This window comes from Ostrinia nubilalis, chromosome 11, assembly GCF_963855985.1.
Source record: "Ostrinia nubilalis chromosome 11, ilOstNubi1.1, whole genome shotgun sequence".
In the NCBI taxonomy this organism is placed as follows: domain Eukaryota; kingdom Metazoa; phylum Arthropoda; class Insecta; order Lepidoptera; family Crambidae; genus Ostrinia; species Ostrinia nubilalis.
Genome location: NC_087098.1, coordinates 14,507,761 through 14,535,535, shown reverse-complemented (window position 1 = coordinate 14,535,535; position 27,775 = coordinate 14,507,761). Strand labels below are relative to the sequence as shown.

General features: G+C 36.1%; 1 long non-coding RNA gene and 1 other non-coding gene across 2 annotated transcripts in view; one reads left to right on the top strand and one right to left on the bottom strand.

The window, feature by feature from the left end:
- Nucleotides 1–27,775, top strand: part of LOC135076370 (uncharacterized) — a 120,656-nt gene that overhangs the window by 75,263 nt on the left and 17,618 nt on the right. Inside the window, exon 4 of the long non-coding RNA XR_010258248.1 lies at nucleotides 21,516–21,651. This is a non-coding gene — a long non-coding RNA (uncharacterized LOC135076370). The remainder of the gene's footprint in view (nucleotides 1–21,515; nucleotides 21,652–27,775) is intronic.
- Trnal-cag (transfer RNA leucine (anticodon CAG)) lies at nucleotides 1,344–1,415 on the bottom strand. Its single transcript has one exon. It is a non-coding gene; the product is annotated as a tRNA-Leu (tRNA).

The window sequence follows — 27,775 nt, the reverse complement described above, 5'->3', positions numbered from 1 at the left end:
GAAAACACAAACCTACTCGAAAAAGCAAAGCAAGCATCTTTGGCATGCGAGATTCCTTATACATTTACCATTTCCTTACATTCAACTTCATTAAATATATCTTTCTATCTTCTATCGCATCTGCATTCAACCTATAAACCATTGCCAGCTCATCGCAGCTTCCACGTGACTGCATCTTATACTCCAATCATCACATCAGCAGTAACCTAACACCAGGCATGCACCTGGAATGCAACTGAATCATATGTTGACATGCGACGCACGTACGACCGTCTGTCCGTCATGAGGTCAACTGGGGAGGCTTATCGATTCGTAATACGGGAGCTATAGAACAATGGAACAAATGATTTGATGTCGCATCATAGTTGTAAGCTGATGGATCAGTTCTAGGAATGGATGAGTAGGTCAATTGAATATTTGGTAAACAATACCTTTTAGGTTTTATTGCGAGTAAATTGGAAAAAAAATGTTAAAATGGATACCACAATGTCTCTAATACAGTGGACGCTATTTGGCTCTTACGAACGAACGAACCACAATGTAATCCACTCATACATGTTGAAAAAAACGCTTTAATGAATGTAAATATTGATAAATAACAGTATAGATATCTTGCAAAACAATTATTATACATTCTGTGTGTAGAGTTTGGCTGAAAGTTAATTAAACTAAATACATCCTCAGGCCAGTCAGTACACGTACGTACTCTCCGAAGATGAAAGAAGACCTAAATATTTTTTCATAAGCCTGCACCAGATCTACATTGTTTATTAAATATACAAGCCAAAGTAAATACCTATTTAGAGGCATAATCCGCGAGGGATATAACAAAAACGCTGTAAGCATAATGCTTTAAAACCAACCCTTGTCCGTGTCTCCATAAAAAATACATAGCAACCCTCATCCCTTCTAATTTATGGATGAGTCCTTATGAAAATACCAGTTTACGACTCTACTGAAGCTTTTAGTTGCCTTCATATTTTTGTCAAAGCAAAGAAAATTGCCATAAGAGCTTTTCACAGGCCACATGAGTCTAACATATAGACGACTATATTATGAAATCATGAGACTTGTTGTCATGAAACTATTATTTTTTTATCCACAACGAGGAAGCTCTTATCCTGTATCTCACCTGATGGTAAGCGATGATCAGGCCGAAGGTGGAAGCGAGCTTCACCCGGAATGCTCAACCATGGAGGAACTGGCTATCTTACCTCTAACTGCCGGAACACAATAATGTTGTTAACATTGTTGTTATGGCGACAGACTTAGGTATGATGGTGGTAGCTAGCCAGGCGGACTTAGAACTAGCCCTACCACCAACCAAACCGAACAGAAAAATCTGCCCCCACTGGGAATCGAACCCAGGACCTCTGCGTCTGAAGCAGGTGATCTTACCACTAGACTACAGAGGCGGTTAAATTTATTTTTAATGCAACTCCAATATAGCCTGGATATAACTTCAACCGTCAATAAAGGTTAAGTAGTCCCGGGGATAGATAGCTTGGAACCCGAAATAAATAAATAAATAAAAAATTGTTTATTTGGCACAACACATTAAAATTTAACGAATTTAATCAGAAGAATAAAGTAGAGAGTTCGATATATAACATTAACCAATTTAAGTACAACTGGTATAACCACTGATGGTGTCGAGTAAACACGTTTAAAAAGATATAAGGTACACCATTCTACACATATACAAATTATGCGTCTATGATAATATACAAAATTGAGCTTATCACCCCAACATTTGCTCCGCGAAGATCCAAACCATAACCGCAAAGTATAAAACAATAACGCGATCCTACAGTACCTTAATGGGACCAATACTGAAATCCACACAAACGAAATCGCTGCGAAAGAAAGGCAAAATAAAATATGCATTAAGTGGCCCCTGAGTACTGGTCGCCCTTAAAAGGAGAACCGCCACGTGCTAGGCCGAAGGCGAAATGAGATACTCGTTTAAGAAACGTTGGCACCTTATAACCAGTGGCGTACGTTAGTTTTATTTCGAGGAACGTACTTCGAAATTGACAAACTTCTGAATAGTAATAACATTTATTTGTTTAACTGTACATTCTAGTCCCTGCACTGGAGAGAAGTCGAACCCAAACTTCGAACTCCTCCTAAATTCTTCTGATTAATTTCGTTACGAGTCCAATGACAGTTTAACTTTCCCCCGGAACAAACTTTGCCTTCACTGATTGGGATGTATTGGCGGTCAAGCTGTAGATCCTGGCTACACAGGAGTTTGAGCGATGGAAACGAGAGGTAGGAATAGTCACGATCTACTAGTCACTCCACCTAAAACACATTTGTCTTTTTTCACAGAGCTAGAACGTATTAATTGCATATTAGTGACTATTTTGTTATCTGACCATTATGTTCTTTTAAAAGTAATATTACACCAAGGTTGTAACTACCCACACGATAGAATAAGACTTTGATTTTGATCGAGGTGATGTCAATATGCCGTAAATAACCGTATTTCATCATGACTATCAATTAATTAAGTGATTTTATTAGTTACTCGTATTATGTTAAAGATTTCCAAACAAACCTACATATATCATCAAATTCATATTAATCTTCTTTACAAGTAGGCTTTCAAAAAGCTCTTTTACACGTCCCAGTATTACCTTAACCCTACCACTGCTTCGGGACAACAAATGGGCAGTGCTGAGAAGAAGCAGCGCAAGAAACTCAAGCCACAGCGTTCATTATTATTTTCTCTATCAAATTAATTCTACAAAAGGTTCTCTAGCGAAAAACCCATCGTAAGTATGTAATGTGTACACATAATAAGTATGTGTACAGTCTTAACAATCAGAGTGTTACCGTAAAAAAAGAATCGCGAATTTCGGTAGTCAGTCTCCACGGGCATAGTTATAATTTATGTAAATAAATTCCATTATCCCTTACGCAAGGATGAGCCGACATCGCGGTATAAATCTGTGGACTTTCACCCACCGACAGCGGGCTTTATTAAAACTACGACCACAGAGCAAATAAATTAAATTTAAAAGCAGTAAGCCGAAATATGGCCGCGCAAAAGTTATTGTGCTCATATTAATTGCTGGATATTATTGTTTTATGCAATGTACGTTTTGGTGGATTTATAAGTATTGTTTTTTGTTACTTACTTTATTGTAATGGGTAAATTGGTTTTGAGTTGAGTAAGTTCACTGACAGGTGGATTTAAAATTAAAACAGAGCTGATAAATTGATATTTTTTTGTTTCAGCAACGACTAATTTAAAATTTATAAAATTTTTGAGAACATTTTAGTCATTAATTACTTTATTATTCTGTTTTACGACTGAATATAGAGGTACCCGTATTTTTCTGGCTATTCAAATCACTCCACTTATTTATGTAATTTTATCAGATTGTCAAAAAGCTTCCACTTCAAGAACATACCGTAAAATTAGCCTGAAAACAAAACATGCACCATTATCTCCCACTCTATGTCGTCGGCGTCGAATTTAGCGTAAATAAAGTTTGTAACTCTATAGGTTTTTGAAATTTTATATTTTGAACTTATAAAAAATCAAAAACCTTGTCATCAACTGAAGTGGGTAAACTGTTCTACCTACACTGCGCGTAATGAACGTCGAATTTCGGAAGCGCAATTTTTTCGGGCGACGCGCGCGCATGCAATTGAATCGATGAGATTATTGTATATAAGCGCACTAGCCCCGGGCCGATGAGCCGATACCGCAAACTCGGCCAGTTTATTTTGTACAGTTTCAAAATGTATGTGTAAGGTGAAATACGTTACGTCATAATGTCCGGTTTTCATTTAAAAAGTTTTCTTCCGCGTGGATTATTTATGATTACTGCTTCCAGAATTAAAATGTAAGAATTATTACCAAAATTGCACTACCTACGCTTTATCCCTACGGTACGTAACTACGAGTATGTTTAACGCCTTGGCTAGTGGAACCCTTACGAAAGGAAAAGCCGAAATATGACAAAAACTAACTCGTCAACTAATTTTGTTCGTTCGTTAGTTTTAACCGAAGGAAATCCACTGGACAAAAGCCTGGTGTAATAGAAAAAATAATTAGGCAAGGTTGCACCTTCTTACTTTAACAAACGTTAAAGTTACGATCAAAGTTAGGTGATGCTACTCATGCTACTCAGCCTTAGTTTTGAAACACTAAGGCTGGGTTGCACCATCTTACTTTAACTTTGACAAACGTCAAAAATCTGTCAAAATCCATACAAAAAGCACCGGTTTTCGTCATAGTTATCTTTAAAGTTAGGTGGTGTTACTCAGCCTAACATTAGTCACTTTAAGTTGCTAAAAAAAATACCTTTGGAAACGTGCCACTGCAGGGTTAAAGAACATTTATTTAATTTCACGCATAAACTAAGGCAGTAGTTTTAACGAATGGTGCCCCGCTGGCTCATGCATTTTAAATGGCTTTTAATTGAAGCTCACAAATTAACGGGTGGAGGTGCAAAAAGTGGTTGTGTCAGCTGGGATCAGGTCACATGCTGAAGAAACACCGGGAGCTGGTTAAATAAGCTTAGATGTTTGTGGGACTATAAATTGACAGCAAAGTAAGCAAACGTTAATTTTAAAAACGTTTATGTTTGAAGTTTTGAAGTCACACCCGTTTTTCGAATAATTTTATAATATCTAATTGTCTCATAAACAATAAAACCACATAAATAGTTACTTATATTTTTTTTTCAGTTCTTATGATGATTTAAATCTACTGGGGGAAATGAAAACTCTCGTCTCATATTGGCATATTCTAATTTCTGTTTGGCACAAAGAAACAAACAAACAAACAAAATTTTTAATAATAATAAATAAATCAACATTATTTCTCTTTACAAAATACATAAAGTCACAGTTTGTAACGGGTCATTATAACAACAAGGATCAAAAATAAGTATTTCGTAGAGACTGGTGTCCGTACTAGGAGTTAGTTGGAAAAGACATTCGCTCTTTGTAATGTATCTCATTAAGGTGTGAAATAAAGTTGAAATAAAATTAAGTAAAATACCAACTGATTCATATCTTACAACTTAGTAGAAAACATACTTGAAATATCGCAAATAATAGATTTAACTTCGTTGAACAACAAAATAATGCCTCACCCCATAAAGACATTGCATTTAAAAACTTTTTATACATTAGCACCCATATCACAAGCTCAATATAAGTTATGTTTATTTAAAATAATGGACTGCCGTAATTCGATTCGGTGCAGTTTCATTCCCGGCTGGCGCGCTCAACCGTTGGCACAGATTATACTGACACCGGAAAATTTAAGCAGTTTTATCTGTGAACTATAATATTCCATAGAGCACCCCTGTCAATCCTTGTACATTTTTGGTGAGTAAATTCATTTACAAAAAGATTGGTTGTGTTTAATTCAATATGTATGTAAAACGTCTAATTATTATGCTAATCGATAAACCCGGGTTTTATTCGATTCAGTTCATCCGAATTTGTGCAATCACTCGGAAGTTTTCAATTCTATCGATGACTATATTGAGAGATTCGACATTTAAATTCTATCATTTCATATTACTTTTTTTTTCTATGCCTTGCGTGAGAGCGGCCAGTGTTTAGATGGAACATTTAATTTATTGACTTTTATTACTCTTCGTTTAATCATTAATGATATTCTTGAATTTCAATATCTGATGGAAAGATAACTCTTATCTTGTCATTAAAAATGTACCCCAAAGAAAAGGACTGAACTGAACGGCACTTCCTTCAACGGAGTTTGAAAGGCTTCTGAGAAACCTTTCCTTCTTCTTCTTTTGTTGCTGGCAATTTTTATCTTAATGAACCTTTCTTGGACTTTCACTAATATTAATAAAATTGGTCCTACCAATTTTTGCGCTTGGTTACATTTGAGGATTTTATTGTTCCACCCAAAAAATGTAACATTCAGGCCCAAATTGTTGCCCACCCCTGCATATCTCATACGACTTTAAATCTGGTCTGTCATCGCGCTTCTCGGAAACCGAGAAACGATACGTACCGTCAAAGTGTGCCGAACGCGGCGTAATGCAAGGAGACATGTTGGAACAAGAGTATCAGATCGAATTATTTTTCAGAAACTGCCGATTCGCCGCTCATGTTGATCGATGTTGTCAGGCGCAATATTTTAATAATTTATCTGTGATAGAATTTGTGGTATTCAAAACAATCTGGAGGAAAGATAAATAAAAATGAAAACGTTGGCAATTCACTCATTTTCAACTAAGGAAAGCTTTGATAAATAACTACAGTACACACAAAGTTTTGTATTATGCGGGAATAGAATCTGCCACCTCAGGCATAGTTCGACCGATAAACGAGCCGCTCATTCAAATCACGATTAAATTGTAAAATCATATTATTTTAATTCTTTAAGTACTATTGTTAGTTGTGTAAATAAAATAAATCTCTATAATAGTGGCAACAAAACACACTATTGCGGTCACTAAATATAATAGTCTCTATTGATATGCGTAGATACATTCATAAAGATGATAATAAGAAGAGGAATCCAAAACACATTGGGTCAAAGATTGTTGAATTCTTTTGACCCCCATTTCTCGACGACACGTGCCAAACTACTTAAGCCTTCGGGCTCCGATTGGCGAAACTTTTTTTGCATAAAGGTGGTCATCGCTGAAGCACCATGTTGTGATTTACGTAACATCGGGTGATTATTGAATACCACTATGCTATAAGCAGTTCGGGTCGTATTTTGAAATGTCTGAAAAGAAATAAGATTGGAAATCTTCTCTCTCATTTCCGTCACTGCAACTCCTGTACATCCAGGATCTACAGCTTGGACGCCAAGGAAACTCAACTAGTGAAGTTTAAGGGTAAGAATAACCGAGTTGAGGTCCTAGAACTGAATGTAATTGGAAGATTTAGGTAGCGTAGTAATCAAAATGGGGAGACAGATGCTAAGGAATAAGAATAAGACTCCCTAAATAACGTGACATTAAAACTTATAAGTTGGTGCAGTTCATATCCGTCACCCGTAGCTTATAAAAAAATACATAGACTACAGTTTTCAACTCATTTATAACAATCCATGGAAAAAAAGATTTAACCCAAAGAAAACAGTCTACACACTCTCGAACTAGCGTCTGGAATTCGCTGCCTGCTGCAGTCTTTTTCAAACACTATAATCCTCTTCAAGGCGAAAAGGAATAGGTACTTGGCATGTATGACCTAGACTGCATCTCACTTAACATCAGGTGTGATTGCGGTCAAATACCACCCTCTTTCTGCATCAAAAAACCTTATTAACCTCTTGCAGATGACATGACCTGCAAAAAACTCGTCCGCGAAAGTCGGGATGCGGTCCCACGCAGAAGCGAACAGCTATAAATACTACAATGTTGCGACGTACCGGTAACATGGCGCCCGGAGGCTTGCCGATTGAATTTTAATGCCGAACCAATATTTTGAGGGATTACCCACGTTTTAATTGCCTTTATTCAGTGGAGTACCGTCGAAGCCTAAAATAATTTGGTTGTGCTCATGCGAATTGAAAAGTGAAGTTAAAACGTTTTTTGTAGAGCGCGATCAGTATAGGAGATATTATGTAGTTCAAGAAGAATTTAGCAGTTTATAAAGTTAAAATATTTTTTGTAGGGCGCGATCAAATTAAGAGCTAAGCAGGAGATATTCCGTAATTCAAAAAGAAATAAACAGTTGCTCAGCTAGTTTGGGTCGATATAAAAATTTAATAGTTCACTTGTTTTCGGCTCACAAAGTCACAATATGCCTTGTTGATCATAGAATAGATGCTTTTAATATTAGACTACACAACAACATAAGTAACAAAAATCTATAGGGCAAATAAAGATGGTCCAATTTAAAATTACTTTGGCTAACAACACGAGATTCTTTACTAGTCTAGATTCAACAGTCTGTAATAATTGTCATGGCTGTTCTATTTGACGTTTCCCACTGCAGTGGAGGGCGATTATGTTTTTATTGCTCAATCAGAGAGGATCGCCATGACTGCCCGTAGTTTCATATCCGTTTCGTAGTTAACACTGTTTATTGGATTGCACTTTTTGCCCTTTCGAAATACGAGATTACCTGATGATAGCGTGAAACTGCAAATAAATATTGAAACAGAAAAGCTCTATGGAAAATAGAATAGAAAATGAGAGACGCAATATTTACTCTACTAGTAAATGAAAGTTGAGTAATATGAGAAAACCTACTTTGTTTACTTGTATACTTACTTAGTTAATCTGCTTTTAATTTATAACTTGTGAATATAAGTACTTTTATAAACACGCAGATTAATGCAATTAGCAGTTTATGTAATAACTTTTTCATTCGCCAGGCTTTTCGACCTGCACTTCACTTCAACTACCTACCACGCGAAAGTTAAAAATGACTATCACAATAAACATATTTTGAAATAAAAAGTACTTATCTGTCTGTAGACCGAAAAATTCGTGTCTAAAACGAGCCAAAATTTTGTCAGATGTTTTGAAATCAAAAGTGTCTGTCTGAAGACCGAAAAATTCGTGCCACAGTCTAAAATGAGCTAAGATTTTACGTAAAAAACTAGACAATCCTCTTCAACATTCCGCTCGCGCTAATCTAGATAGTCCACGAGGGCAGCCTTTGCGGACATCCTCCGGCTGGGTGCGGCGGTGTTTGAAAAAACGCTGCCCTGCTGCGCCAGACTCGACCTTACCGTCTGGGAATAAGGCTTTAAGGGAGATGAAGAAGATGTGTGCTTTTCTGGCGGAAGCGGCGCGGCCTAGCGCTGAGGTGTGGTGCAAGTTACAAGCTTTTTTCTCTATATTTTTAGGACTGTATGGTAAGAGATGATAAGACGTTCATAATGGTTGTCGTCTCTGAAATTTATTAACGTGCGATTATACGAGTGAAATTATGAATATCATTTGAATATTTTTCTGACTTGTATGCCTCTCATACTCGTACGTAGGTAGGTATGAATGGTTCGTTCGTTCGTTTCAGCCAAATGACGTCCACTGCTGGACAAAGGTCTCCCCCAAGGTTTTCCACAATGAACGGTCCTAGTAGGTAGGTATGAATGGTCCTAGCCCTCAAATAAACTTTTTAACATCATATACTAGTATTTTTGGAAAAACGGTACGCAATCAAGCTGGAGAATAAATAAACAAGTGTAGATAAAGATAGTTTAGATCTTCTTAGGTATTTAATAATTGCCATTTTAAAATTATGTTTGTCAACATCAGAGAGAAAAAGAGGAGGAAAGAGGCAACATACCTAGACATTTTTAAGGAGTACACCCTTAAGATTTTCCTTACTGCTATAAGCTTATAACTTTTACAACAGCGTCTGTCAACCGCCGCACGCGCCGCTCGGGAAGTGACGTCACGTCGCCGTCCGCTATCTCGGTCGCACGCGCTCTATTTATCCAGCTTTTCCGGTTGCAGGTCAACGAGCATTACTTTTTACGCTGGAAGGCTTTTACGCTGAGTCCGGCAACCGATATGGCGGTAATTGTTGTAGTAAAGGAAGTGGTGAGGTGTGGAATTAACATTCTTTGAATTATGAGCTTTTATACAAAGAGATTCTTCATAAAAAGCACAAATAAGAAGGATAGCTTACTCAAATAGGTACAATAATTTTTCCTTTAGGAGCTACGTCAAAAATTGAATAACCTAAAACAGTTCGCTAGAGTTCAGTAATTTTAGTAGGGTCTAGGTATGACAAAACTTTCAGTTTTAATAGGTTCGTAATCGTTCCAAAATCAAATGAAAGAATACATACACGTTTGCAAAATTAGCAATTCAGTCCAACAGCCTTTTTTTCGCCTGCTCAGTCCAACTCCAGAACACTTACACAAGCAAAAGCAAAGAGTTGAGGCTCGCGTCCCCTCTAAAAATAGCTTTAGTCGAAAAAGTTAATTGTTTATCCCGACGCCACACAAGACACACCCGCTTTATTAGCTTATCTGTCAATCTGACAGATGTCAACTTGACAGGTGTCAACCTGACAAGTTCATTTCAAGGCGCAAGGGCGGCTATTAATAACGCCTTATAAATTATCGTTTGCGAAAGTAGGTTAAAGTGAGAGGTAATAAGCCGAAAATTCAGTAGCAGGTGGATTTGGCGAACCGATTAGGTAATTTAAATTTAAAAACTTGCTCCAGAAAATGGTTACTTTTACGATACAAATTATAGTTAAAGGTTGTTCTATAATTTACCATTTTTTACACTGGTCTGTAAACATGTAAACTCGTATCGACGATGTGAACCATCAGTAACTGAACAGCAATTAACTACTTGTTAAAGTATTGTTAACATCTCATCAAGTCATCACAGCAGGAGAGTTAATATTGTTTTTGATTAGTCAAATTAGCAAGCCTAATTTTACATTAATGGGAATAATAATAAACTACCTTCTGCAGTTAAACTTAAATTCATCAACATTAGTTTTGCGGTTTAGAAGTAATAATAATAACATGAAAATAGAGTTACTTTCCCATAATAAGTAATAATATTATGAATAAGAAAGTATAGGTAAGTACTTAACAATGTAACAAGATGTAATTTGCTAAAATCTAGAGGTTTAAACAATGATACGAATATTGTTATTTTTTAATTCACCCTTTCAATGATACAGTCGTCAGCAAAGCACCTTATTAAAACCACAGAAACTAAAGTTTAAAAGATAGCATTTATTGCCAGATTTAGCTAATTTTCACGCTTGATCATCCGATCATAACGTTCATCACGTTTTCCTTCAGCTCGTCGCCAGTGTTTGGAAATCGGCAGCAAAAGTGTTACATCCCTCAGATGATTATATTAACATGAACTTTACCAGTTAAATATCTCACATTTAAACGTAGCTTATGACAGCCGATGATGTAAGGCCACACCAAATTGAAGTGTGAGCATCACATTGCATGGCATTACATGTAAATGCATGCGAGCTTTAAAAATGCAGCGTTGACGAATTTACACGCAACGGCCACTTTCTTATACCTATATCAGAGTCATCTCATTTGTATTCGCTGGCGGCATTTACACGGGGCGGCACTTGAAACGATTGAATAACGATGCAGGTAGAAAAAGTCGTCGATGTAATTATTCTTTATGCAAGAGTTTGTTCGTTCGTTTCAGCCAAATGACGTCCACGGCTGGACAAAGGCTTTCCTAGGCTAAGGTAGATATTCTAAAAAGATTTAGTCTTTGAGTGAGTATTAGACCAAGAGACTAAGTATTTCAATTAATATCCTTTTTCTCGTCCAATTTAGGTACATCAAAAAATTATGTTGATTCTGATTTAGCACTGCTGCTGATGGCATAGCACATGTCATTTTAAAAACGTGTCACTGTCAAACCGCTTTCAGCTTAACACAAAGTCTGTAGACTCAGACCAAGCAGAGACAAAACTTAATTTAACTGTCATAGTTAATATGGTGTTGCCACACCTCATCCCTACCCAATCGTCACGTATAAACGCCTCAAGATCCGCTGAAATCGACGCGTGTTCTGACAAGTCCGCAAACACGGTGCGCAGGAGTCTGTTTTGCATGAATTTTAATGCACGCGTCGATAGCGCGTGAGAAACGCGCGGCGTGCCAACAATATACGAGATTATTGTCGGCCCGCAGACGGATTTGTGCTGACGGGCCGATTTTTGGACCAGGGATGTTATGGATATCCGTAACCGTAACCGAAACTTTCGGATATCCGAAATAAAAAAATATCCGAAACCGTAACCGATTCAAAAGTTTCGGATAGTTTCGGATGTAGGCAGTTTAAACTGTTTTTTGTATAGCATTATATGTAAAGGCGTAACAGCCTGATTTACCTTTATAATGCCATCTAGTATCATTTCTTATTTTTTTATTACTTTTTATTCGATGTAATGTGTGCGGCCATGAATGAACCGTGTTGGACAACTATTGCAAATTGCATTCTAAAGCACAGATATCCGTAACCGAAACTTTCGGATATCCGAAATAAAAAAATATCCGTAACCGTAACCGAATTCGGTATAATATTATTCCTATATCCGTAACCGTATCCATAACCGAAACTACATATCCATAACATCCCTATTTTGGACCCCGAGATTGGCAAGTTGCGGTGAAGTTGTGGGTCCACTCATAAGGACATGGATGGCATTGAAGCAATCTTGTATGGAAATGCTTTGTAAATAGTGTTACGAGTGTTTTATGTTACTTTGAAGCACTTGAAAAGAAGTGATATTAGCGTGTGTTGAAGTTGATAGAGCCTTCCCTTCCCTAACTGTCCTGCGATGTTTGCAAGAATGGCAAGTGGTCGCTTTTCAATATAATCAGGGCCATCTAAAATATGCCTCTCCAGTATTTCCAGTATTTCCTGGTAGAGCGAAAACCTCAGCTACTAATATTATTAACGGCTAATAATAAATACTTATGGTTACTCCTCCATACTCCGTTTACTTTTCATTTTTTCATTAGCTCGTGTCATGACAATAGCTTTGTCTCAATTCATGTTGTCAGTAATTATGTAATCTCTGAACGTGACAGCAAAGTTTGCGAACACCGCCCACTCGTTGACTTTTAACAATAGCAGTTGGTTTAACACATGTGTTAGTTAACTGATAGATAATCGCCGATTAGCAAATGGCACGTAATCTGCAGTTGACATAAACAATTCAATAAAGTCGGAACGCTGATTTTACGATAAATCAGACGAGGAAAAGAGAGCCTAATACGCAGCCGGTATGAATTGGAAAAAGATAAAATTATTTGTGCGTTTTCCGCTTTAAATCAACGTGCACTTTAACAGTTGTAGAGTTGCGATTTGATTTGTGCTGTAATGGTTATGAGATAGAGTTTGAATTTGCGTAGCAGTGAAAGAGTGTTGAGTAAAATTCTGCGTCTGATATCGGTAAGTAATAAACGCTAGAGCGCACGCGCCATCGCGATAGTGCGTCGGCGCCGTTGACATAAACCCTGTTGCACACAGTTCCGCATTTTGCATGTAAACATTCTAAATGTAACCAGAGAATAGTTTGTAGCGCACTTTGTTTTATTGGAGCTGGACATAAAAGCAAGTTTGCCTCCGGTTTTTAGAGCGTTTCGAGCTATAAATAGCAACGGGCGCTACGCAAATTTGCCCCAAAGGACTCAAGACAGTTATGTAGTGGTTATGGTTGTTAGTGCGTTAGTTTTATTCCGACGAGTTACTGATTTTAAAAGAAAAACACACGGACTTAAGAGTAGTACTTTTATCTACTACATGGCCTCTAGAAGACGTTTATTGATAAATGGACTCGACTACAGGAATAAACTTTGAAAGTGTGAAGGATGAGAATTATAATTTTACAAATGATCTTGTAGAGTAGATATGCTACTGTTATCCCAATATTCTCTTCATGATAAAATTAAGAATAATAAAACTTAAAATAATATTGAAAAATATTGGCGTAGGAAATATGTTGTACTGATGCTTTTGTTAACAATACCTTTTGTATGAACTAAGCTTAAAGCAAATATTAAACGTTGAACATACATAAAATATACGCCCATGTCTACGCGATAATTATCGCGAATAATTCCGCGTGTCAACGTTTGTTAAAACTAACATAGTTTAATCTGAGTTTTAGCACAATGTAATTATTTTATGCGACTCTAACAAGATCTGATTAAGCTAAGATTACGGTTAACTAGAATTCAAGCTAGACTTAAGTGTGAAGTAATTTATCGGCTGATACTAATCAAAATGTCTTGTATAAAAGTTAAAAGTAGAGAGTGTATGAATAAATCAATTGCTATCATGAACTCTTGATACAAATTATCGGTTTAACGATAGGTCGAAAAAATACAGTTTTTGAATAGGCGTATGTAGCTATAAAAAAAGGATTAACAGCTGTGCGCTTGCGTATCCACAAAAACATACATTTTCCAATATGCAAATTCTAAAATAGTAATGTAAGATAAATAAATAAAGTAACTATTTCTACGCAGTAACTGTCGCCATCGATTCTATTGTAGATGTTGTCTAAATTAAGAAAACCCCTTTTGAAAAATTTAGCAACAGATTTTCAACGAAACCCTGTATAAAAATTTAAATCTTCATTAAACCTTTCTTTTATCTCGACTAAAACTAGTATTTTTAATTTACAACGTTGCCCTTTACCACTGGATAACTATCCGTCTTGCTAACACCGGTAACTCATCGTTAACCGTCCATCAACGTCCACTAATCCCCTTTTGTGCAACCGGCCCGGCGCTTAGCCCAGAATTTATTTCCATACATGATACACTGTCGTCACTCAGGTAATCACTGCACTGGGGGTATACTAAAAACGAGTTAGAATGCAATATGATAAAGTGGAATGTAAGATATAAGATTATAGAGAAATCAAAATCAATCATTAAAAAATTTACTCAAAAAACAGTGTAATAATATAAAGGTCTGGTGGTTGACATAATATTATGACGTCACAACAATTCCCGCTTTGAGTTCCGTTAATGTTTACATTAAAGTTTATAATATTGGTACATTAAGGCTGAGTTGCACAACCTCACTTGAACCGTAACTATAACAATAACCGGTGCTTTTTGTATGGAGTTTGACAGATTTTTGACGTTTGTTAAAGTTAAAGTAAGATGGTGCAAGCAGGCCTAATTTATCTATTTAAGTACGTTATCTAGGTAGGTAGCCACTTTACAACCTAAAACCACGCCTAGAACTAGGCAATTGGTCTTTTTCAAATAATATGTAATGTATATTCGTTAAAAATGATATATGTAATACATAAAAAGGACTATGTATAAAGGAAAAAGAAAAAGGGCCATTTTGCTTACTTTAACTAATTTGGGTTTTACCTTCATTAAAATGCGTTCGCTTGATTTGTCACTTCACTCTAGCTCCTCAAATTTTGAGGGTATGTCGAGATTGACCTCAAGGACTCCTCAAGCAGATCTGCATAAAAATGCGTGACCTGACATAAATTAATTAAGATCTATGTAAAACAGGCTTTAGGGACCTCCAAAGGCTCCAAAAATGTTCAAGAGTTGGGAACTCTTCTTCCACAAGAAAACTGATTTCTTGACCTGAATGATACTTGTGTCTACATTAATGACAAGAGGTATTTATTGATAGAGCAAAACTTTATTGACAGTTAGTGGTTGCCGGTTCAAATCCTCTTAATATAAGGCTGGACGCACCATCTTACTTTAACTTTGACAAACGACAAAAATCTGTCAAACTCCATACAAAATACACCGGTTATTGTTATAGTTATGGTTAAAGTTAGGTGGGGCAACTCAGCCTAAGGGCCAGTTTTTTGATTCATAGTTAAAATAACAAATTGTTAAATTTTGCTACTAATGGTTAAATATTAACAAAATGTTAACTAATAGTTAAAAAATGTACTAAAAGTCAAGATAACCGTTGTTCGAAAAACATTTTTTTCTGATATTTAATCACTTGTCATTTGATATCTGTCAAATTTGACCATTGGTTATTTTAACTACGAATCAAAAAACCGGGCCTTAGTGTGATAAGTATAACTACCCGGAGTATTTTTTTTTACTACAGCATTCTTTTCAGCATTTAGGAACCAAAAGCATGAATCAGAGAGTTAACTTTAATAAGTTAAAAAAAGTAAAGTAGCAAGGGTCAATGAGCTTTTTAAAAGGCTACACACTGAGAATAAATGAAACCAATTCCATTAAATAATATTCAACTTTACCCGTTTATTACATTAGTAGAAATTAATCTTATCATTCGTACCGGTAATATAAAATATACCTTTACCTTTCTAGTATTCATTTGAAACTACATTATTAACCAATCATCTTTGATCAAGTCGCTATAAATACACGCACATATCAACATAAATTAAATTAAAAGCAACATTACAGCGAGAAATTTTCTATAGACTGGAATCCCATAAAATACTAATGCACAAAAGAAAAAAACGTGCGACCATCTGCACCTTGCAAACAAACTAAGTTTAGCTAAAAAAAGCTTCTAACGGATCCAGCTTTCATATCATCTCCGCGCACCTGTGTAGCGCACATGTCACTAAACGGCCGAGTCCCGCGCAACCGCCCACCGAATGCCTCCCCCCGCATATTTAAAATGAAAACCTAATCGAAAAACAAGCGAATCGCGAAAATTTCATTCCCATATCTGTTCGAGATCGAGCTGTATAGCAATATTTAACCACATATGACCACCGTATTTGGCATGTTGTTTTTACCTTGCGCGCGTCTCGCTCTATCATATGGCGTGTATCCTCTGTCTTTTTCTGGTGACGTCACGTAACAGTAGTTGTGGGCCGGCCACTAGACGAATAGTATCAGATTAATTCTCACTTTGTTCGGAGGTATTAAGATTAATGTCAATCAGACTATATCTTTTGTGTACAGATGACAGAACATTTAACTAAAACACTGTGTCGTATGTAGTTCTGATAAGAGCGAACTTGTAACAAAAATCTCTGAAGCTGTACCTAAGTACCTACCTACATATATTATGTAAGTAATTGGAATTGGATAATAACTGAATGGTTAAGTAAATTCGGATTTAAAACTTGGTACATAGTGAAAAGTAGAGACATGATTCAAGTTTGAATGCCAATTGTTCTGCCTTTCTCTATGAATCTTGGATGCATCTCATCTACACTAATATTATAAAGAGGACTGATTTGATTATTTGTATTGTTTAGGGTCCGAAGCTACTGGACCGATTTGAAAAATTCTTTCACCATCAGAACCCTACATTATCCCCGTTGCGGTACCAATTTCGTCAGGTCAGCTAGTGATTCATAATTTTATGAACCTAAGTATGTATTCCAAAGGTAGAAATTATTTTAATATTATTTTCATGTCCCTGATAACATAAAAAAATAGAGTATGAAACATATTTCCTACAGTCATTTCTCCGTTTGACTCTTGGTAGAAAGAACTTTTATACTAGAATCGTTCTTAGCAAACCTTTTTCCCTAGCTAAATTCGAGTTTACATCAGCCTTCTATCTATTACGTACGTTATTGTCTTTAATAAAAGCACCGTCAGTGGAAATGTAAAATAAAAGCCTTCTCTACATCGACACACCTATACCGCATCTACATAACGAGCAATCCTTCAGTCGCATGTCGCCTGAATTAGTGATGTGCCTCGCGTGTCGATACATTATATCGGTATTTATCGACGTGACGCCGCGACTTACTGCGGCAGATCGACTGATAGCGGACCAATTTGTTAGCGTCGAGGGTTCCGTCGATATAACTTTAAAATTTTATTTGCTCCCCGAGATAATGTGATTCGAAGCGATAATAACTGGGTGAATACTTTACGAGCGTGCATTAACAAGTGAGCAGGTTTCGCGGTGATTTAAGGGGCTACCGCTAAGAATTTTGTCGCTTAGTTATTAAGTTGGCGTGGAATAACAGGTGTGGAGCGGGGATCAATCTTTTTAAGATAAATCGATCGATTTTTTTAAGGAGATAGCTTTTTATTACATTAAAACAAAGCGTTTTATTCATGATATCTTAATGATAATGTTTTATTTCGAAAACGACATGTCCTTCATGCGGCCTTTGCTTTTGTGCTTGCAAATAGGTAAATCCTTAGTATCTTACCACTTACTAACTAAATTGCATTAGAAAGAAAACACGTCTCAAAAACGTTGTAGCCGTTAACCAGCGCCAAACCCCTCTCAAAAACCACGTACTCAACGTTTTCTAACATTCATCTATCGATACCCCCCAGCTCTACGAAGCGCTCGTTAACCCATGATGTGTCTACGTTACTGTCTGTGCGCCTGCATTTTTTGCTACACTCGCATTTCACTCCTCTATAAATTGACGCAGCTCAGAAATAGAAAAGGGAGGAATAGAAAATACGCAGCCGTACACAATAATTGTGTAATCGATAAATAAAATACAGTTTCAGTTAGAACGTTGGTAGTGAGAAGAGGTGTTTATGTTACATGGAATTTTCTTAGCACCTGCGTTATTATGGGCATATAGAATGAATAGTTTAATTAAAGCTAGTATTTGTAGTAAAATGTAGGAAAATATTGACAGTAGAACATACAGAATTATGTACAGTATGCCTTAGGGCGTAGCAGATGCTAATGGGATGGGCACACATTTGATGAGGTATTTGACGCTATAATTGATGATGACGATTTTATTTTTGAGTAAACAATAGGGCTGGGTTGCACCATCTTACTTTTACTTTAACAAACGTCAAGTCTCTAAAACTTCATACAAAAAACACCGGTTATGGTTATAGTCACGGTTAAAATAAGGCGGTACAACTCAGCCTAAGTTTTTTAAATTCTTTGTTTCGTTAAGTTTGTGCTTGTTTTAAAAATATCTGTTTATATTAATAAAGTTAGGTCAAATATAGCTGATGCAAGATTCCCAATGCCTAGTGGTGAGGAGAGGCACACACTTTTGACTGTATTAGTTTTGAATAATTTTCGAAGGAGCTTAAAATGAGCTTTTAATGATACTGGCAGATAACATATTTTAGACTTTGAAACAACTTTTATTATGAAAATTTACACAGATCCTGCGATAAAATATAGCATTTAAGTGCCAAAATCCACGGGGGCATCTCCAAGCCTCACGTATTTATTAGGTACAAAAATTGCACGTAAAAATTTACAATCACACCAATGTTTGATAATTAAAAAGAGGCTTTATCTTTACAGGCTAAAGGTTCATTATAGGTTGAATAATTAACGTCATTTCTGAAGTGATAACAGGTGATAACGCACAGATTAATCGCCGAGATGCATCTTGGTGCAAGTTTAGTGATGAACTGGGCTTAGTTTGTAGGGCTGCCACAAGTCCATACTTAATACACATTGTTTAAAAAATATGTAATACACATAATTGGAAGTACTACAATTTTGTGAAGGGAATCTAATGTGTGAAGTTTAACGCATTATTCTTCTGTGGTTTAACTGAGTTTTCTTTAAAAACCGTAGCTCGAATGATCACAAAAGCTTAAGACTTCACACTTTATTTGGTGCTTACTGAAAATTCGATGGAATCTAAAGGTTCAGTACAAGTAGATACTAGTACCCAGTACAATAAAATGGCAATTTTCAATCTCGTGACGGGTGCTATATTGACAGCGATTCTTCTACTGTTAAAACTTCTTCTTTTAAAACGTCAAGCGACAGTGGTATTGTGCCCCCAAGTAATCCAGAGAAGCCGGTTTTCTTCCTATTATTAAAAAATACATAATCGACGGCACTCGTAGGTTGTCGACAGCCCTGATGTCAAACCGTTATGTCAACACCCGGCGTTAAGTTTTGCGGGAAATATGTAAATTTAATGATATTAATAAAACGACTTCTAAGAAGTGGGGGAGATGAGCCCCATAATTTTGGGCCCCGTCTCTTCTCGGTACTAACTGTAAGGTATTAATGGGGAAAACTTGATTATAATGCACACTTAACATACATTTTTGCTCGATAATATCGCACACTGATGGTTATTATGTTGTAGAGAAATTTGTAGAGTTGCTACTGTATATTTTTAACCGTAACTCCCTTTAGCCTTTATATTAATTTATTTCATTATTTTACTCTATATTATACACAAGTCATAGCACAAATCTCTAATTAATCATTATTTTTAATCAAGGTGAAAAATATAATACTATTACAGTAAATATCTAAGTACCTAATTTGTACCGGGCTTTATATAAAAATCAATTAAACATCGAATGGTTAAGTCAATATTCTTTTCCTAAGCCTAGCCGCAGACTACCGACTTTTAGTTGGCCGATAGTTGGGCCCGATTATAATTTGTATGTAGAATAGGCCTATACCAAATCGGTGTAATGTGCGCACTTTCATACTTAGTTTACATTACAACTATCTGCCTAGTAAAGTCGGTGGTCTGCGCCTAGTCTAACACTTTCGACTTAATAAGATTAAAGATCACACATTCCTTATTATAATATTACATTATGACCGATGAGTTCAAGCTTACTACATGGCTATAAACTTAAAGTTGCTTAACTAATGCATAAAATGGAACTGGTATGGGTTTTTTATATAATCAATGCATATTTTATCGTAAAGTTTGATTTTTATTAGTAAGAAGTCAAAAATAATTTTTATTTTACTTGTTTTCAATGTAAAAAATATTAGATATTTCTATATTCTAGTAAACCGTAAAGCCATGTTTTCAATTATTGAGACATCGCATCACCCTGTATAAAGACAGGTATTGTTTTAGTCCTGCTTTTAGATACGAGGAAATTACACCTTAGCGACCGTACACAATTTTCTTAATTAAAAATACTACTGCCCATGTAAACCCGTACAAAATGCATTCATAACATGTCTCGCCAATTTTCACACCGTTAACTAAACATAACCATTAGATTAATTGCATTAGCTATACATACTAATGCACTGTGTACTAGTTGAAATAGATTCGATGTTTATCTTTACACATCTGTATAATAAAGCTAATTTAAACCATCTCGACAGACGGACTAGTCACATTAATTCGCTTGGATAAGTAGAAAATAATGAGACGGACGCGTGAAAATTGCTTTAAACAGCCTAGGACGGGCGATAATACACGTACACCATTATCTTTATTATTATCTTAACCCTTTAACAACCAACACTCAATTCCAATTGATCGAAATAATTATATTATAATCCGATAAAAATAAATACGACAAAAATAAAAACTGATCGGCATATTGATGCGAGCATGATAGTGTGTTTAAGGTTGCAAAAAGCGCCGTAGGAAGCGACCGTGCCAGTTTTTATTTATAAGTTGAAATTATATTCATAAATATTTATTTAATGCGATGCGAAATTAGTTGACTGTATATAATATTATGTATTCTGTGCTGCAGTTTTGAATAAAATGTTTCTAGAGCTAACATCGTCGAAATAGGGATTGCTTGAGATCTTGGGTGTTTATCAAAAAGTGTTTATTCAAATACATTTGGTCAAAAAACTATGCCAGATAAGGCGGATTCGATCTCTGCAAATTAAAAATATAATGGCACTGAACAAGATTCATTATTTTAGTCCTAAAACTTTATTAGTTCAGTCGCTGTGAAAACAATGAATCAAACATAAGTTAGACAAACACTGATGTCATAGGACTGATAAAAAATTTAACGGGGAAATCGCGTTTGCATCTCATGAAAAGCACGCTCTACTTGCAAAACTATCGATCTCTTCGCTCTCTTTCTAATTTAATCTAAAATTTTCCACACGCAGAAAATCGCGTGATACACTTTTCATTATTCCACGTTCTCGTTTGTGCCTGCCGCTAATTAACCACCAAAGTATCAATTACCGACAAATTTCAATTTTTAATTAGACAAAAGACACCGCTCAGCAGGTGTTGGTTACTCATACAATGAATGCTGGATAAGCATTCGATTATAAGCCCTTCAATTTTCATGAGCCACCCAATTTGTTTGGGTCACTGTCAATTAAAAGTGGTTTTATAGGGGTTAAGTTCTGGTTTAAAGATTTCACGATAGAGGTTTACGTATTCGTTCGTTTCAGCCAAATGACGTCCACTGCTGGACAAAGGCCTCCACCAGGGATTTCAATAACGATCGGTCCTGCGCTGGCGCATCCAGGTACTTCCCACGACCTTCACCAGATCTTCGGTTCACCTAGTGGGGGGCCTGAATAGAACGTAAGTATTAATAGAAGTTAATGACTGACTTCCATTTAATAATAGTTGTTGCGTATGAGATTGCACAAGTCAAACTATTGAAGGGCGTTTTTCACCGCATTTGCGTATAATACCAAATACTTCAATAATACATAGGAAGAACATCTTAATTTGTTTTCCAAACACCGTAGTATATAGCATTTGATATGAGTACCTACTTGTAAACAGTCAATTATATAAACATAGATTTCGAGTCGAGACAGTAAAATATATCTAAATGGGCAAAAAATGGGCTCATTCATCAGCTGTTCCTTAGAAAACATAAAACTTGTCAGTTTATGTCATGTCATCAGATAATCTCATAGCAACATCTCTGATGTAGATCTCATCTATACCCTTCGGGTATGATTGTGATCAAGAGCAAACCCATTTTTTCTTATATTTAATGAGAAAAAATATCTAACAGAAACATATACAGGACCTCTTGCTTGCAGAGCTTTGGATACCAACACGCCACATCATCATGCGTCAGAAGTTATATGGAAAAAAAATACCGTGACTATAACCATAACCGGTGATTTTTGTGTGGAGTTTGTCAGACTTTTGACGTCTCTTAACATTAAATTAAGATGGTGCAACCTAGCCTTAGATAGAGTACAATTCGTTCGTTTCAGCCGAAAGACGTCCACTGCTGGACAAAGGCATCCCCCAAGGATTTCCACAAAGACCGGTCCTGCGCTGCCCGTATCCAGGCACCTCCCGCGACCTTCACCAGATCGTCGGTCCACCTAGTGGTCTATATGGATAGATAGAGTACAGAAAAACGTATAGATATTTTTTGATAGAGCGAACACTAGCTAGCACTTAAAGCGCAGATGATGGACGGACGACCTGATATAAAGCTTATGGAGTGTTCGACATAGGACTCTTAAGAATAAAACTATGGCCCTGGTACTCCCGGTAGCTAAAATAGGCAAGTTCAGAAAACTTCCTACAAATTTATTATATTTTATTTTTTATTTATTTATTTATTAATATATATAATTATAAAATTCATGTAAGCGAGTTGCTGATGTGGGTTTGAGTCTCACCTGGAGCAAATGTCAATGTGATGAGCACGAGCATATTCAGAGCCATAGCTTTATGTATATGTACGAGTATGTATATCTGCTTAATTATGCTCTTAGGACAATTTATTTATTATTCAACAATTGCCTAAACTGTATTCCAAAATGCATTTTCCTAGATATCTAGATATGCGTGATGATAAGTTTAGTAATTACAAAATATGCACACTGGGCCTAGAATGCGTACAAAAACCGACTAAAAGTGTCCTGGGGTGTTTTAATTTATTCGCTCCATTGCCAAAGGTGGTAACTCCCATTTACCACCCTTTTATGGTGACGCCACGGAGGGATTTTTTGTTTCGACAATTGTCATCGTGAGAAGCTCCGGCAATAGAGGAATTACAATTTGTGAACGGTACCCTAGTATGTCCAGGGTCCAGTAGGTTTTCGTTTAAGGCCTATTGATAGCACATACTGGCGTTAAAATAAAACCATAACAAGCAAGCAGTAGGTATTGCGATTCTAAATGCTTGGACTTTGGAGCTGTAGTGATTGTTTATGTTCAGTCGTGCAATCAAAGTATGGACTTTTACTAGACCAAAATACATGCATTTCTCCTTCTAAACCTCTACACCAAGATTGGGAGTTTGGGTAATTATAGACAAAAAAAAATTACGTGTGATAAAGGGGAATACAGTTTGTGTGGAAATATGACAGTTATAATACATGCTTCTTTTAGGCGAAAACCTGTGTAATTTAGATTTTACGACCGTTTTTGATCAATGGCCGCGATTAGACTAACTACGACCGAATGTAATTCACAAGGGCGCAAAGCAACATCTATTACGATTTAGTAGTTAGTAAATTTAGTATTTAGTAAATTGTACGTAACAATAGAGTTTTAACTAGAATGTCAACAATAGCAATCTCCTTTAAATTCCAGAATAAAGGCGCCGTTATTTTAAAACACTCGGATAGCGATCTTCTCTAACACCGATAATATCTAATTAAGTTTAATATAACGCTGCAGTTTCTAAATTAATTTATTGATTCCTATCCATTATTTCGCCTCTGGTGGCCATTGAAGGCGTAGTTTTAAAACAGCCATTCCAGGGAATTATGCCCACCTGCCCCGGTCGGCATATGCTTACATTTGAGTATGACGAATTAGAAGAAAGATGTTTCTAGCTTATTTCAGATCTAAACATAGTTATTGAAGGCATTTGATGACAATCGGGTAGGAATGCTGAATTTCACGCATGGCTCTACATTTTAATACAACTCAGGATATTCTAATCAAAGGCCAAATTTCCAGGCCTTTTTAAGACGAGAGTGAATAGGCACTTACAGGGCAGATATGTACCATCCTAGACTGAATGCATAAAAAAACAAAATTAAAACAATTAATTCTCTAAAGTTTGACAAGTTTAAATACAGGGTGTTGATTTCAATACCCGCCATATTTAGGGAGTTGATTAAGTAGCTTATTCTGATCACGAATCAGCAAAAAAACTGACTTCAATTTTTTTTAAAATTATATTTTAAATATCTACGAATTCCATAATCGACCACTACAGTGCAGAATAGTCCCCCAACGCAAACGGCGCGCGGCGCTCACCCGGTGACCCGGGCAAACGCTGCGCCCCCCGTCCCGCGCCCCACTACCCGCGCTCGCCCATGAGTCAGTCAACTATCAGCCACAATCAGCTGTGAGTTCAAAGACGACTACTGGACGGAGCTTAATCCAAATCTACCCTAAAAATGTAATGAGTAAATTAGTTACTTACACCTTATCACGTTACGAGTTTATTTTTTGTTCTAAAAACTAATTAATTAAGTAGGTCTTTAAAAAAAAAACCTTTTACACGAATTTGCTTCCTTCCGCAAAATAAAAATTTTTACAGAACCTACATTTTTTTAAAAATTAAACCATGCTTTTATGTGTGTGATAAGCTTGTACCTAGTTACTTATCATTCAAAAGTACTGTAAAGTAAACAGATGACAATAATGCTCTTTCATACAGGTTCGTTATTCCTTACATTTCTAGCTCTCTACCTTAATAACTTTTACGTCTTTACGATAGTAATTATTAAAATAAAACTTAACTTACCGCAAACTGAACACCTAGAAGTAACACACTGGCAAACTCTTGTTCCTTCACTTTCGATAGGAGATAAGACAAGATTTTGTTTTTAAACTCGATTGATTTCAGTATCTAAACAAAATTTCTATCATTTAGCACTTCTTTCATTTAAATACAATAATACCGCCGCACGGAATACATACTTCGCTCATCTTCGTGTTTCGGGCGTCATCGGCGCTCAATCGTGGATCATCGATTTTCTCCATTCATCAGTCCGATTTTGCTTCCCACGTGGAGAGGCTGCGCGCACGCTCCGCGAAATCTAACTCGTATTTAGAATTTCCTAGTACTCAATCGCTATTTCTTTATTTCTTGCCTTGTAACATCAACTTTTCTCTTCCTCTCTGCTTGATAAATGTTTTCTAGTACATAAACTTCTTACTACCGTTACCGTGTTCTATCTCTGTAAAAATTTATTTTAAAATAATAACGTAATTTAATTTCTATCGGCGTTTAATTTAAATTCCCTGAACGACTGTTAGGCTGTTAGTTAGGTTCAGGTTAAACTTCCATTCTTCATAACTTACATAAAATAATTCATCATCATGTTCGTGATTATTTTAAATGAACTTAATTTCATTACTTACACGAAATAACTATCAAAATGTATTGATATTCTTATCGTTTTAATAATAACGATTGAGCTACTACAAATCATTTGCATTTGAGTATTTTGGAAGCTTGCTATAAGAGCATTAATTATGATAGGACTGATCTTTAGTTAACAAAGATCTTCGGTCATCGAATGTGCTTTTCTAATTGCAAATTTGCGATTTTTGATTGTTTTCTCGTGCGGTTTTGAGTAGTTAGTGTGTGAACGTGTGATAGTGAGTGTGGTAATAGTGAGTGAGTGTTAGGAATATGCCTAACCATACGTACAGTGCTCGTGAGTAGATACGTAAACATGGTTTACTGTTACGGGAGGGCACGTGGAAACGCATCTGAAGTCGCATCGGTAAGTACCTAGCTCTAGCTCTAAAAGGACATTCCTTTTTAATGTAGGAAGTGAATAATCTGGTAATTTTGTGTAGAAAATACCTACTCCCGCCGTCGCGGTAGGTAGTGGCGGAAAGCGCTCCAATACACTCACACACACATAGGAAACAGCAAACTAATTTAAAACGAACTTTAACTTTAGTTAGTCAAAGAAAAATACCTATTTACACTACCAACTTTACGTATCCTTCAGTAGACTATCCAACACGATAAGCGAGCGATCCGCGTAGCTCGATGGGTGCCCGTGCCACAGTAAACGTATTGCATTATTGCGAGCCATAGTACAGTTGATGTTGCACGGAAAATATTCGCTAAAAATTCCACTTTCGTTTGTAATTTATTTTTTGGTGGATAATACGTTTATGTAAGTCATAATATATCACCTAAATAAATATGGCGAGTATTGAAATCAACACCCTGTAGAGCTTTGAGAGTTGTTTCTTAATATGACTCCAAATCATTCAAACCGGAAAAAGATGTTTTACTTATGTTACAATTAGAGGTAAAATATAGAAAAAAGTTTGAATGAACCAAGTAAAAGTTAATGAAATTACAAATCGACACGGTCCGAAAGCCGATTCTGTTTTCCGACCAACGTGCCGCAAATGTGCTGTATAAACCCCCTCTATACAGCTAATGACGTTAGACAGGTGTTTAAACAATTCCCTTTTTACAATGTTGCGACGAAGAAGGTTAATCGCCGCTTTATGCTAATTGTCTATTTTAATTCTTCATCTGCATCTTTGTATGGGAATCTAACTGTTACTGGAGGAACTCTTGTGCTCACTGAGTCATAAGGTCGATTCTAGGGTATAGTAAAAATTGACACACGCATCTTCATAAATAACCATTATCCAAGTGAGGAAAAAAATTTTGATACTTTGTGTGTTTCATTTTGGTCACCTGTGCTACAACTTGGAAGCTTTAATATAACCTTTGGCTATAATTAGCTTCACTTAAATGTTATTTCCACGCAATACATAATACACAAACATCACATTTTTTTTTACTCTTTTCATCTGAAAAAAGCTTCTACTTTCTTCAAATTATTTTCATTCCGTGTCCAATGACAGTAAAATTTTGCTCCGAGGTTAATTTAGCCTTTGCAGATTGCGTTGGCGGTCAAGCTCTAGGTATATGACCTACAAAGATCTTTCAAAGCAGCTTTAGTGGTAAAAACCGGAAGTGGCCAAAGCTCCGTAACTTTTTGCCACCAAACATACCGTAAGCTTTAGGTAAACATGTTAACTCCATTATCAACAATAAAAGCACCAAAGGTGCTAAAAAAGTAATGCCATATTTTTAGCGCGACATTAACGAGCAAAAAATCTAAGACAAAGTGCCAATTAAGTCAAACTAAAAAAGTAAAATTTATAAACTTCAAGTGCATTTTGTTGCATATTTAATTTATTCTTAATCTCCGTTAAAAACTCGTTTCACACAACGGAAGCTATTTATTTAAATAAAAATTTGCCTCACACCTTGTTTTAAGATATATTGGGATCTAAAGTAGTTAAGCACTTGGCGAATAATAGCCGTTTTTAATCATTGCTAGTTTATTAATGCTGTAAAGATGTGGATTTGTCGAGCCAATAAACGTCATATTGAGCACATACATCAGTTTACCTATAAAATTGCATATTAATATGAATGGTTATTTATGAAAGGCAAACTGAAACTATGCGATCAAAGTTTTCGCGACGGAATTCAAAATAATATTCACGTTCTCACACAGAATTAAGAGCTGGTTTATTTAAGCTTGCATAAAGGAAAAAATCTAAAAATGCCTGACTATTAAAGTAAGTTTACTGCTTTTGTTAAAAATACTCGTACTTTACTAGGGGCTTGGTGTTTAAAATTCGCACTTTTCAAACCCATTTCAACCTTTCTCTCCCATTTTTAATCCGCCACATAACTCGAGCCCTCAAAGTCAAAATG